This window comes from Equus przewalskii, chromosome 2, assembly GCF_037783145.1.
Source record: "Equus przewalskii isolate Varuska chromosome 2, EquPr2, whole genome shotgun sequence".
NCBI classification, from domain to species: Eukaryota; Metazoa; Chordata; class Mammalia; order Perissodactyla; family Equidae; genus Equus; species Equus przewalskii.
In genome coordinates this window covers 22,083,532-22,096,393 of record NC_091832.1, presented here as the reverse complement: position 1 = coordinate 22,096,393, position 12,862 = coordinate 22,083,532, and positions in this window count along the sequence as shown.

Below are 12,862 nucleotides of genomic sequence, written 5' to 3'. Positions count from 1 at the left end.
AGATGACTATACCATAATATATTTATCCATTCTGCCATTGATTAACATTTGATTTGTTTTGCATTTGGGACTATCATGAAGAATGCTGCCATGAATATCTACATACATGTCTTTTAGTGGACATATGCATTCATTTCTCTTGGGCATGTACCCAGGGGCTGAGTTGCCCAGTGAGGCAGCATATGTTTGTCTGGCTTTAGTATATGCTACCAAATAGTTTGCTAAATGTTTGTACAAATTTATACTCCCATAAGCAATGTACGAGACGTCTAGTTTCTCTACATCTTCACCAACTCTTGGAGTTGGCAGTTCTTTTCAATTTAACCATTTAAAAATTATATCAGTATGAAGTGGTATCTCATTGTAGCCTTAATTTGCCTTTACCTGAAAGATATTGACGTTGAACACTTTACTAATGTTTATTAGCCATTTGGATATCCTCTTTTGTGAAGAGCTTTTTCAAGACTTTTACCTTTTTAAAACTTGGGTTGTCAGTCTTTTTTTACTATTGATTTGAAGGGGTTCATTATACATTTCAGTTATGAGGTTTTTTTCCCAAGATATGTATTGCAAACATTATCTACAAGTCTGTGGTTTGCCTGTACACTCTCTTAATTTTGTCATTTGTTGAAGTTTGTAATTTTATTGAAGTCAAATTACCAGTCTCTCTTCTCTTTTTTTGGGGAGGGGGGGAAGATTAGCCCTGAGCAACATCTGCTGCCAATCCTCCTCTTTTTTTTTTTTTTTTTTTGTGCTGAGGAGAACTGGCCCTGAGCGAACATCTATGCCCATCTTCTTCTACTTTATGTGTGGAATGCCTGCTACAGCATGGCTTGCCAAGTGGTGCGTATGTCTGCACCCGGGATGCGAACTGGCAAACCCCGGGCCACTGAAGTGGAATGTGTGTACTCAACTGCTGTACCACTGGGCCAGCCCCCAGTCTTTCTTTTATAGTTAGTCTTCTTACATCCTTGCCTATCTGAGGGTTATGAAGATGTACTGCCATGGATTCCTTTTTTTTTTTTTTTTAAAGACTGGCCCTGAGTTAACATCTGAAGCCAATCTTCCTCTTTGTTTTCTTCTCTCCAAAGCCCTCCAGTACATAGTTGTATACTCCAGTTGTAGGTCCTTCTAGTTCTGCTTTGTGGGACACCGCCTCAGCATGGCCTGATGAGCTGTGCTAGGTCCACACCCAGGATCTGAACCAGCCAAACCCTGGGCCACCAAGTGGAGCGTGCAAACTTAACCAGTCGGCCACGGGGTGAGCCCCCTTCCCCTGGTTTCTTTTAGAAACTTTATCATTCTACCTTTCACATGTAGGTCTATGCTCCATCTCCAACTAATTTTTAGGTACAAGGTAAGGCAGGGATCAAGGTTAACTTTTTCTATATCATTTATTTAAAAGACATTTTACCAGCACTGAATTGCAGTAACATTTTAGTTATAAATCATAGGACTGTATATGGGTGGACCTGTTTCTTCCCTTCTCTTCTGTCCCATTGGGCTATTTGCCTATTCTTGGACCAGTTACACACTATCTTACAGCAGTATCTGTCTCGACCTCTGCTTCTGGCAATGATGGAGTGATAGCGCCCACGTTTACCCTTCCACCAAAATAACTAGGTAATGCGACAAAACATATGAAACAACTGTTTTCATACATTAGACAAATAGTGCAGAACTGTGAACCTGAGAAAAAGGAAAACAAGCAAAGTGAGCCCTATGAATTCCCCAGCTATCTGCCTGGAGATACATCCCGGACCCAGGTGCAGAGTAGAAGAGCCAAGCAGAGCATGAAAGTCCCGTCTAGTTGAGGAGAATAGACACTGGGATTCATGGAGACTGAGGTAGCTACAAGTAGCAGGGGAAAGTGACGAACAAGAAGAACCCTGCAGAAAAAAAGCTCTAGAAATCTGATTGGGGTCCCCTTGGTTTTGTGTTGACATCCAAGCCCATCCACAAAAAGATGAATACCATAAGACAGGGCAAAAAAACATGTAAAGAGGGGCTGCCCTGGTGGCATAGTGGTTATGTTCGCGCACTCCACTTCAGCAGCCCGGGGTGCATAGGCATGGATCCTGAGCACGAACCTAGCACTGCTCACCAAGCTGTGCTGTGGTGGCACCCCACATAAAACTGAGGAAGATTGGCACAGATGTTAGTGCAGTGACAATCTTCCCCAAACCAAAAGAAGAAGATTGGCAATAGATGTAAGGAGTAGTGAGCTGAAAAATTATCAGCCCTCACACACGGTTGGGAGACATTCAGACTCTGACCAGACAAAACAGAGAGCCCTCAGTGAGCAGCCATGGGATTTACTAAAGATCTCGAGAGGATCACGCATTAGTAGTAGGGATGGATTATCCCAGGAGTAAAAGCTACTCCAAACTAGCCCTGATAAAACTTAAAAACAAGGCTCAAGGGGATCAATATGATCTGAAAGTAACTTAGCTGCCTCACAGGACAGAGTCCAACACTCCTTAGAGGAAGACACCAGAACTCAATAACATAACTTCCACAGTGCCCAACATCCAATGCAAAAATAATAGCTATGCCAGGAAGCAGGGAAAAGTGACCAATAATCAAAAGGAAAAAATAAGTAAATAGAAGCAAAGATCAGAAATGAGAAAGATGATGGAATTAGCAAATGAGGACTTTAAATAGCTATCATTAATATGTTCAATATGCTCCAGAATTTGAAGGAAAATAGCAAGAAGAGAATTAGGAGACTTAAAAATACCTAAATAGAATTTCTAGACATGAAAAATACAATGTGAAAAAGTCACTGAGTGGGATTAATAGCAAATTAGATACTGGGGAAAAAATTATCAGTGAATCTGAAGACAATAAAAAACTGTTCAAAATAAAGAACAGAGAGGAAAAAAAGACTGGGAAAAGTGAACAGATTCAATGGAACAATTTTAAGTGATTGAAGATACCTGTAATTGGAATCCCAGAAAAATAGGAGGAGAGGAACACAAAACTGTTTAAAGAAACAATGATCAAAACTTGTCCAAATGTGATGCGAACTATAAAGCCATTGATCCAAACAGCTGAAAGAACCAAAAGCAGGAAAAACAACAAAAGCACAAAAAGGCACATTATACTCCAATTTCTGAAAACAATGATGAAAGGAAAATATTAAAAGCAAGCAGTTCAAAATACATAATACACACAGAGAAACCAAAACAAAAATTGAAGTCAGAAACTAGCAAGCCAGAAGACAAGGTAATAACGTCTTGAAAGTGCTGAAGGACGAAAAAATGTCAACACAGAATTCTATATGCAGAGAAAGTATTTGTCAAAGATGAAGGCATGTGGCCTGCCCCATGGCCGAGTGGTTAAGTTCACGCACTCCGCTTCAGTGGTCCAGGGTTTCGCTGGTTCGGATCCTAGGTGTGGATATGGCACTGCTCATCAGGCCATGCTGAGGTGGCATCCCACATGCCACAATTAGAAGGACCCACAACTAAAATATGCAACTATATACTGGGGGATTTGGGGAGAAAAAGCAGGAAAAAAATGAAGGCAAATAGATTAATTTTATAACATGTAAATTATACTTCAATAAAGCTGTTAGGAAAATATCGAGAAACTAAAGATTTTCTCAGACCAAAAATACCTAAGACAATTCATAATCACCAGACGTGCACTTGAAGAGATATTAAAGCAAATTCTTAAGGTAGAAGGAAAATGATAGATGGAAACATGGATCTACACAAAGGAATAAAAAGTGCCGGAAACAATGACGATAAAAACATTTGTTTTATTTTTTAAATGTCTTTAAAACATAGCTGGTGTTGGGAAGATGGGGACTGGCTCAGCAAGTGCAGAGTTTCAGTCCCGCAGGAGGGTCCTGGGGATCCTTATATTGTACTGTACACGTTGAAATTGTTGGGAGAGTGAGTTTTGCGTTATGTGGCTTTTTTGTCACAAGAAGGAAACGATGTTTAAAGCAAAAATAATAACTTGTTGGGATTTATAACATACGTAGAAGGAAAATGCCTGACAACACTAGTCCAAAGGATTGGAAGGAGGACATGGAAGTATACTGTTGTGAAGTTCTTCTGTAATATGTGAAATGTGAAATGGAATAATATTATTTGGAAGTAGTGAGACTGGCCCCATGGCTGAGTGGTTAAGTTCACGCCCTCCGCTTCGGCGGCCCAGGGTTTCGCCAGTTTGGATCCTGGGTGTGGACCTAGCACCACACATCAAGCCATGCTGAGGCGGCGTCCCACATGCCACAACTAGAAGGACCTACAGCTAGAATATACAACTATGTACTGGGGGGCTTTGGGGAGAAGGAAAAAGAGAAAATTGGCAACAGATGTTAGCTCAGAGCCAATCTTCAAAAAAAATAAAGTTGTCAGTAATAAAATGTATATTGCAAATCCTATAACAATCACTAAATAAACAAAACAAAGAATACAGCTAATAAGCCAGTAGTGGAGATTAACTGAGAATTTAAAATATTCCATTAATATAAAAGAAAGCTAGAAAAGAGAATAAAAGAAACAAAGAACAGACAGGAGAAATAGAAAACAAATGGCAAGATGGTAAATTCATAACCAACCATGTCAATAACTACATTAATTGTTAGTAGTCAAAACACTCCAATCAAGAGGCAAAGATTGTCCACTTTAAAAAGTTACAAAGATCCTAAAAGTAAAAGTATGGAAAAAATATACCATGCGAACACTAATCAAAATAAAGGGAAGCGATTATATTAGTACCTTATAAAGTAGACTTCAGAAAAAAGACTATTACCAGAGATATGGAGCTACATTTCCTAATAGTCAGGAGTCAATTAAACAAGAGGACATAACAATCCTAAATCTACATATATCCAATAAAAGAGCTTTAAGAAGCACAGGGAAGAAACTGGGAGAAGGAAAAAAATAGATATATCTACAATTATAGCTAGAGATGTCAATACTCTAAATAACTGATAGACAAAGTAGACAAAACTTCGTGAAGATATAGAAGAATTAAGTGTTATCAACCAACTTGACCTACCTCGCGTTTATAGACCACTCCACTAACACAGGAGAATAAGCATTCTTCTCAAGTGCAAGATAGACCCATGCACTGAGCCATACAATAAATCTCAATAAATTCAAAAGGATTGAAATCACACAGAATGTGTTACCTGATCACAATGAAGTTAAACTAGAAGTCAAAATTTTAACTACAAGAGGAAATAACACAAGTGTTCGGAATTAAAACAACATAATTCTAAATAATCTAGGGTCAAAGAAGATGTCACAAGAAAATTAGTATTTTAAGCTGAATGAAAATTAAAAAATAACATATCGAAATTTATGGCAATGCAACTAAAGTAGTGCTTAGAGAGGAATGTGTACCTTTAAATGCCTATATTAGAAAGGAATAAAGTTCTAAGATCAATAATCTAAGATTCCACCTTAACAAGATAGAAAAAGAAAAGCATATCTAACCCAAAGTAGAAGGAAAGTAATAATAAAGATAAGAGCAGAAATCAAAAAAGTAGAAAACAATAAAAAACATTAATGAAACAAAGTTTTTCTTTAAAAGATCAATACAATTTATAAAACCCTAAGTTAATCAAGGAAAAAAAATGAGAAGACACAATTTATCAATATCAAAAATGAAAAAAGACAAATCAATGTGATCTCAACAAGATAAAAAAAATGAAAGAGGAAACGTCATGATCCTAAAGGCTTTAAAAGGAAAATAAGATAACATGAGCAAATTTATTCCAATAAATTGAACAATTTCAATGAAATTGACTAATTCCATTAAAGAAACAAACCAAGACTGATGAAGAAATAGAAAACTTCAATAACCCTATACTATTTTTAAAAAATGAATTCTTAAATAAAAACCTCCTACAAAGAAAACCCAGAAGCCCAGATAGCTTCACCGTGAATTCTATCAAACATCAAAGAAAAAATAATACTCTTGTAATGGACTGAACATCCGTGTCCCTCAAAATTTCATATGTTGAAAATCCTAACCCCCAATGTGATGGTATTAGGAGGTGGGGCCTTTGGGAGGTGATTAGGTCATGAGGGTAGAGTCCTTATGAATGGAGTTAGTGCCCTTACAAAAGGGATCCCAGGGGGTGGGCACAGAGCGCGAAGGGGTGCACCTATATGGTGACTGACAAATAATAATGTACAACTGAAATTTCACAATGTTGTAAACCATTGCAACCTCAATTTTTTTTTTTAAAAAAAGGGGCCCCTGGGGCTGGCCCAGTGGAGTAGAGGTTATATTCACACCCTCCTCTTTGGCAGGCCAGGGTTCAAGGGTTCAGATCCCTGGTGCAGACATACACACCACTCATCAAGCCATGCTGTGGCGGCAGCCAACATACAAAATAGAGGAGGATTGGCACAGCTGTTAGCTCAGGGCCAATCTTCCTCACCAAAAGAAAGGAAGGGGGTCCCCAGAGAGCTCTCTCTCCCTCTTTCTGCTACTTGAAGGTACGAGAAGTCAGCGTCTGCAACCTAAAAGAAGGCTCTCACCAGAACCTGACCATGCTGGCACCCTGATCCTGGACTTCCAGCCTCCAGAACTGTGAGAAACAAATTTCTGATATTTATAAGCTACCCAGTCTATGGCAGTCTGTTCTAGCAGCCTGAAATGTCTAAGGCAGGAATTGGTACTGAGATGTGGGGGTGCTGCTGTAGCAAATATCTAAAACCATGGAAGCTACTTTGGAACTGGATAGCGGGTAGAGGCTGGAAGAGTTTTGACACACATGCTAGAAACAGCCTAGATTGCCATGAACAAATTTTAAAGGCTATTCTGATGAGAGCTCAGAAAGAAAAAAAGGAGATCTGTAGAGAAAGCTTACAGCTTCTTAAAGAGTACCTATCCAACCATAAACCATGTTGATAGAAATATGGACAACAAAAACCATTCTGATGAGGTCTCAGATGGAAATGAAGAACATGTTTTTAGGCAATGGAGAAAAGCTGATCCTTGTCATAAAGTGGCAAAGAATTTGGCTGAACTGTGTGTGTGTTTTGTGGAAGGTACAACTTTCAGTCAGTAAAACTGGATATTTAGCTGAGATTTCTAAGCAAAGTATTGAAGGAGTGGCTTGGTTCCTCCCAACTGCTTATAGTAAAATGAGGGAGGAGAGAAATGAATTGAAGACAGAATTGTTAAGCAAAAGGAATCAGAACTTAAACATCTGGGAAATTCTCAGCCTGTCCATATACAAAAAAAAAAAAAACCGAGAAAGTGTGTTGGGAAGAGAACACTAAGGGAGTGGTGGGCCAACCTTTTGATGAGGAGATTGGTGTGGGTGTGAACTACAGATTTAATCAATTATCTCAACAAAAATCAGGAATAGAGGGGCTGGCCCAGTGGCCGAGTGGCTAAGTTCGAGCGCTCCGCTGCAGGCGGCCCAGTGTTTCATTGGTTCAAATCCTGGGCGGACATGGCACTGCTCATCCGGCCACGCTGAGGCGGCGTCCCACATGCCACAACTAGAAGGACCCACAACGAAGAATATACAACTATGTATGAGGGGGCTTTGGGGAGAAAAAGGAAAAAAATAAAATCTTAAAAAAAAAAATCAGGAATAGAGATGGGATTATAAGAGCAGAAATACTGCCAGTGAGACTAAAGGAAACAGAAAATAGGACAAAACAAAGACTATCAGACTTCTTACATAACCTGTAGGAATGGATCACAGAATTATTCAGCTACCAATACACACTATTCTTCAAGACAAGGGAAGAAGGACTCTCAAGGTGATTCAGAGATCATCAGGCTGCCATTCCCACCACAGGCCCAGGGTGCACAGGCGCAGGGTTGCTTCCACCTAGATTTCAAAGGGCAGAACAAAGCCCAGCAGAGCCATGGGGGCGGGACCACCTGCTGGAGCCCCGGGGACATGACCTTCCTACCCAACAGAGAACTTGCCATGGGCAGGGCCCAGCAGAGAGCCACAGTGTGAGTGGCCCCCTATCAAGCTGTAGGAATAATGTGGCCACGCCAGTGGGTCCAGAAGGTGGAATGTCCACTGTTTTGGTGGGGCTGGAGGGCAGAGCATCAAGCCAAAGATCATTGTTCTCCAGCCTTAAAATCTCATGGAGCTTACCTTGCTGGGTTTTGGACTTGCTTGGGATCCATCACCAGTTTCTTCTTTCCTATTTCTTCCTTTTGGAATGGGAATGTTTATCCTATGCCTGTCTCACCATTGTATTTTGGAAGCACACAACTTGTTTGGTTTCACAGAGGAACTTTGCCTTGGGATGAGTATACCTTGGGTCTCACCCATATCTGATTTAGATGGGATTCAGATGAGACTTTGGATGTTAGCTTTTAGGGTTGATGCTGGAAGGAGTTAAGAGTTTGGAGGATGTTGGGCTGGGATGAATGTATTTGGTATGTGAGAAGGACATGAATTTGGGGGTGCAGGGGTGAAATACAATGGACTGAATGTTTTCAGTCCCCCAAAATTCATGTATTGAAATCCTAACCCCCAGTGTGATGTCATTAGGAGGAGGGGTCTTTTGAAGTAATTGGGTCATGGGGGTGGAGCTCTTATGAATGAGATTAGACAATCTTCCTACATAAAACTCTTTCAGAAAATAGATGAGACTACTCCCCAACCTGTTTATAAGACCAGCATTGTTGTGATATGAAGGCCAGACAAAGACATTTCAAAAAAATACTACTGATCAACGTCTTTCGTGAACATAGACACAAAAAACCCTAAACAAAATATTAGCAAACTGAATCAAGTACTATATTAAAAAATAAGTCTTGCTATCTAAAAATTGAAAGTCTTTCAAATTAAGTTTTTCTGTTGAGACTGCCTTGGCTTTATATTTTTATGCAAATTTCAGACTTAGCTTGTCAACTTCCATAAAAATAATCCTGCTTGGATTGTTACCAAGAATGTATTAAATCTATAGTTTGAAAAGCATTACCATCTTAACAGCATTGAGACTTCCAATCTGTGAACGTGGTCTATCTCTTCATTAACTTAGACCTTCTTTAAGAATATCTTCAGATCTTTCAGTTTAGAAAGTCTTGCACATCTTTCATTGGATTTATTCACAGAATTTGTGTGTGAGCAAGTGTGTGCATGTGTGCATACATGCATATATTAGGGTAAATGATATTGTTTTGTTTTGTTTTCTAATTTTTTCCTGCTATTATATGGATATACCATGGTTTTGGAATATTGATCTTGTACTCAGTGACCCTGGTAAATTCACTCTTTAATTCTAATATTTCATCAACCTGGATTCGTACACACTCATCAACAAATATTGATAGTTTTGCTTCTTCCAATCTTTTTAACACGTTTCTCTTTCTTTCTTTACTGCTAGAATTATTTTCTTTCTTTCTTTACTGGCTAGAATCTCCAGTAAAATGTTGAATGACATGGTGATAGTGAACATCATTATCTGTTTCTGACCTCGGGCGTAAAGGGCTCAAAATTTCATAATTAAGAATAATGTTAGCTGTAGAGCTTTCGGCGAAAAGCTTTTATCAGAACAAGGAAGTCTTTCATTCCTCATTTGCAGAGACTTTTTATCACGAATGGGTGTTGAATTTTATTAAATGCTTTTTCTGTGTCTATTAGTTTTTCTTTATTCTGCTAATGTGGTGAATTACATTGACTGACTTTTTAATGTTAAACCACATCTTACATTGTTGGAATAAATCCTCCTTACTTGTGATGTATTATCCTTTTTGTATATCATGGAAATAAGTTTGCCAGAATCTTGTTTAGGATTTCTGCATCTATGTCCACGAAAGATATTGCTCTGTAATTTTCCTGTCTGGTAATGCCCTTATCAGATACTATTGTTATGATGTCCTCACAAAATGAGTTGGGAAATATTTGCTCTTTTTTTATTCCCCGAAAGAGGTTTTGACTAATGGTATTAGTTCTTCCTTAAATTTTGGAGGTATTTACTAGTGAACCCATCTGGGCTTAGAACTTTCTTTGTGGGAAGGTTTTATTATGGATTCATATTATTTTATATGTAGAATATCCTAATTTTTTATTTTTCTTGCACCAGAATTATGTCTTTCGAAGAATTTGCCCATTTCAGGTTTATTATCTTTTTAATATTCACTGTAATTATTTCCACTTATTGTTAGTTATATTGGTAATTTTATTTTTCTGCCTTATTTTTCTTTATCAATTATGCTAGTCATTTACCAATTTTATCAATCTTTACAAAGAACCAACATTTGGCTTTGTTGATTTTATCCTTTGAAAGTCTGCTTTGTATTTCATTGATTTCCGCTCTTATTCCTTATTCTTTTCCCCTTCTTTCCTTAGGTTTAATTTGTGCTTCTTTTTGTAGCTTCCTGAGATGAAAGCTTATATCACTGATTTTAAATGCTTCTTCTTTTCTAATATATTTATTTAAAGCTGTAATTTTCTCTCTAAGCATTGCTTTAGCTGACTCTCACAAGTATAACCAAATTTTTTGGAACTGAATGATAATGAAAATGCTGTATCATTCAGCTCAAATATTTTATCATTTACATTGTGATTTCTTCTTGGACTCATGGGTTATTTAAGAATAAATTGCTTAAAATCTAAATGTTTGGAGGATTTTCTATTTATCTTTCTATTGTTGCTTTGCAGTATAATCTCCCTCTGGTCAGAGAATCAGGGCAGGTCAACTTTTGAAGGTTTCTGAGACTTGTTTTATGGCATATCATATGTTTAATGTTCCATGTGCACTTGAAAATAATGTTGAGTATCCTGTTTTATAAAGATCAGTTAGATACAGTTGATTAATTGTGTTATTCAAACATTTCATATTCCTAATGAATTTTTGTCTGTGTGTTGTATCAGTTTCTGAGAGAAATATTCTAAATCTCCAATCTGATTGTGGATTTGTCTATTCCCCCTTTTAGTCCTGTTAGCCCTTTCTCTGCGTATTTTTGAGGATGTATGATTAGGTGCATATAAATTTAGATTTGCTGTACATGATTTTTGAATTGACTCTTTTATGATTAAGAAATGTCCCTTTTTTCTCTAGTAATACTTCTTGACTCAAAATCTACTCCGTCTGTTATTAATTTAGCTGCACCACCTTTCTAAGTTAGCGTTTATATAGTGTATCTTTTCCATGTTTTCACTTTCAACCATTCTGCATGCTTTTATATAAAGTATATCTCACAGTAAGCAAATCATTGGTTTTTGTTTCTAGTTTGATCAGACCAATGTTGTTTCTTAATTTGATTGTTTGGTCCATTTACACTTAATGTAATTACTGATACAGTTTGGTTTAAATCTACCATCTTGCTATTTGTTTTCTCTCTGTCCCATTATTGCTTTGCTCTTTAGAGTTCCTTTGTTGAATTAATCATGTATTTTTTATTTTTTTATCTCTATTGCCTTTTTTGTTATATATTCTTTCATAATTCCTACAGTATTTACCCTAGAGATTGCAATATGCATTCTCAACTTATGGTTTACCTTAAATTATTTTTTCTGGTATTGTAGATATACTAGTGATGACTGTCCTCAGCTTTTCTTTGTCTGAAAATTTCTTTATTTCACCTTTGTGTTCTGTTTGTTGGGTGGTTTTGCGGGGAAAACTTCACTCTGAGCTAGCATCTATTGCCAGTGTTCCTCTTCTTTTTTTCTCTCCCCAAAGCCCCAGTACATGATTGTATATCCTAGCTGTGAGCTGCGGCCACAACATAGCAACTGACAGACAGGTGGTGTGGTTCCCTGACCAGGAAGTGAACCCAGGCCACTGAAGCTGTGAGCGTCGAACTTTAACCACTAGGCCATCAGGGCTGGCTCTCACCTTTGTTTCTGAAGGATTTTTTTCTAAGTTGTCAGTTTTTTTCCCCCAACTCTTTGAAGATGTCATTCCATTGTCTTATAGCTTTCATATTTTCTTTGGAAGAGTACATATTAATCTTATTATTGCCCCTATGACTGTAATGTGTCTTTTCTTCTGCATGATTTTCAGATTTTCTACCATCGTTGGATTTCAGTTCTTTGACTATGATATGCCTATAAGGTTTTTCTTTGGATGATTGGTTTGGTTTGGTTGGTTGGTTGTTTTACTTATCCTGCTTGGGGTTCACTGAAGTTCTTGAATCTGTGAGTCAATATCTTTCATAAATTTTGAAAAATTCTTGGCTCTGATTTCTTCATATATGTCTTCTACCCTCATCTTCTTTCTCCTCTCCTCTGGTTCTCCATTACAAGCATATCAGAGTTTTGATTGATCTCATATCTTTTAAGTTCTGTGTTTTTTAAAAAAAATTTATTCTTTATTCTCTATTTGGATATTTTCTATTGACTTTTCTTGAGGTCTGCTAATTTTATAATCTGTGTTCAATCTCCTGTTAAACCCATCCAATGAGTTCCTAGTTTCAGGTATTGTATTTTTCAGTCCTAGAATGTTCATTTGATTCCTTTTTTTTTTTTTTTGAAAAGGAAATAAAAGAAACTCAAGCTTATTTTTTGTTTTCTTGGCAAATGGTGGTGCCTATGGGTTTTAAACAAAGATGAGCTATAGGCTCAACCTGAAAGCCCCAGCTCTGACCAGTCATTGCCAATCACAGTTCATTGTTGGGCAGGAGTGTTAGAAGGGCCTTTCCCTTCAAACAACATTCTCTGTTCCATTTGCAGTGGAAATCTGTGAGCACTTCTTTTAGCAGGGGATATAAGCTATTGTCCCTCTTTGCTTAAGCCTGTCCCATCTTGTAATAACCGCAGCCTTTTCAGAACGGCCACTCCCCTGAATCAGCCAAAGGAACCTATTTTTTCAGTGCATCTTCTTGTTTTAGTCAAAATTCATAATGCAGAAGATAAATTATAGCACAAATCTCACACATCTCCACTTCTGACATTTGTGCTGCT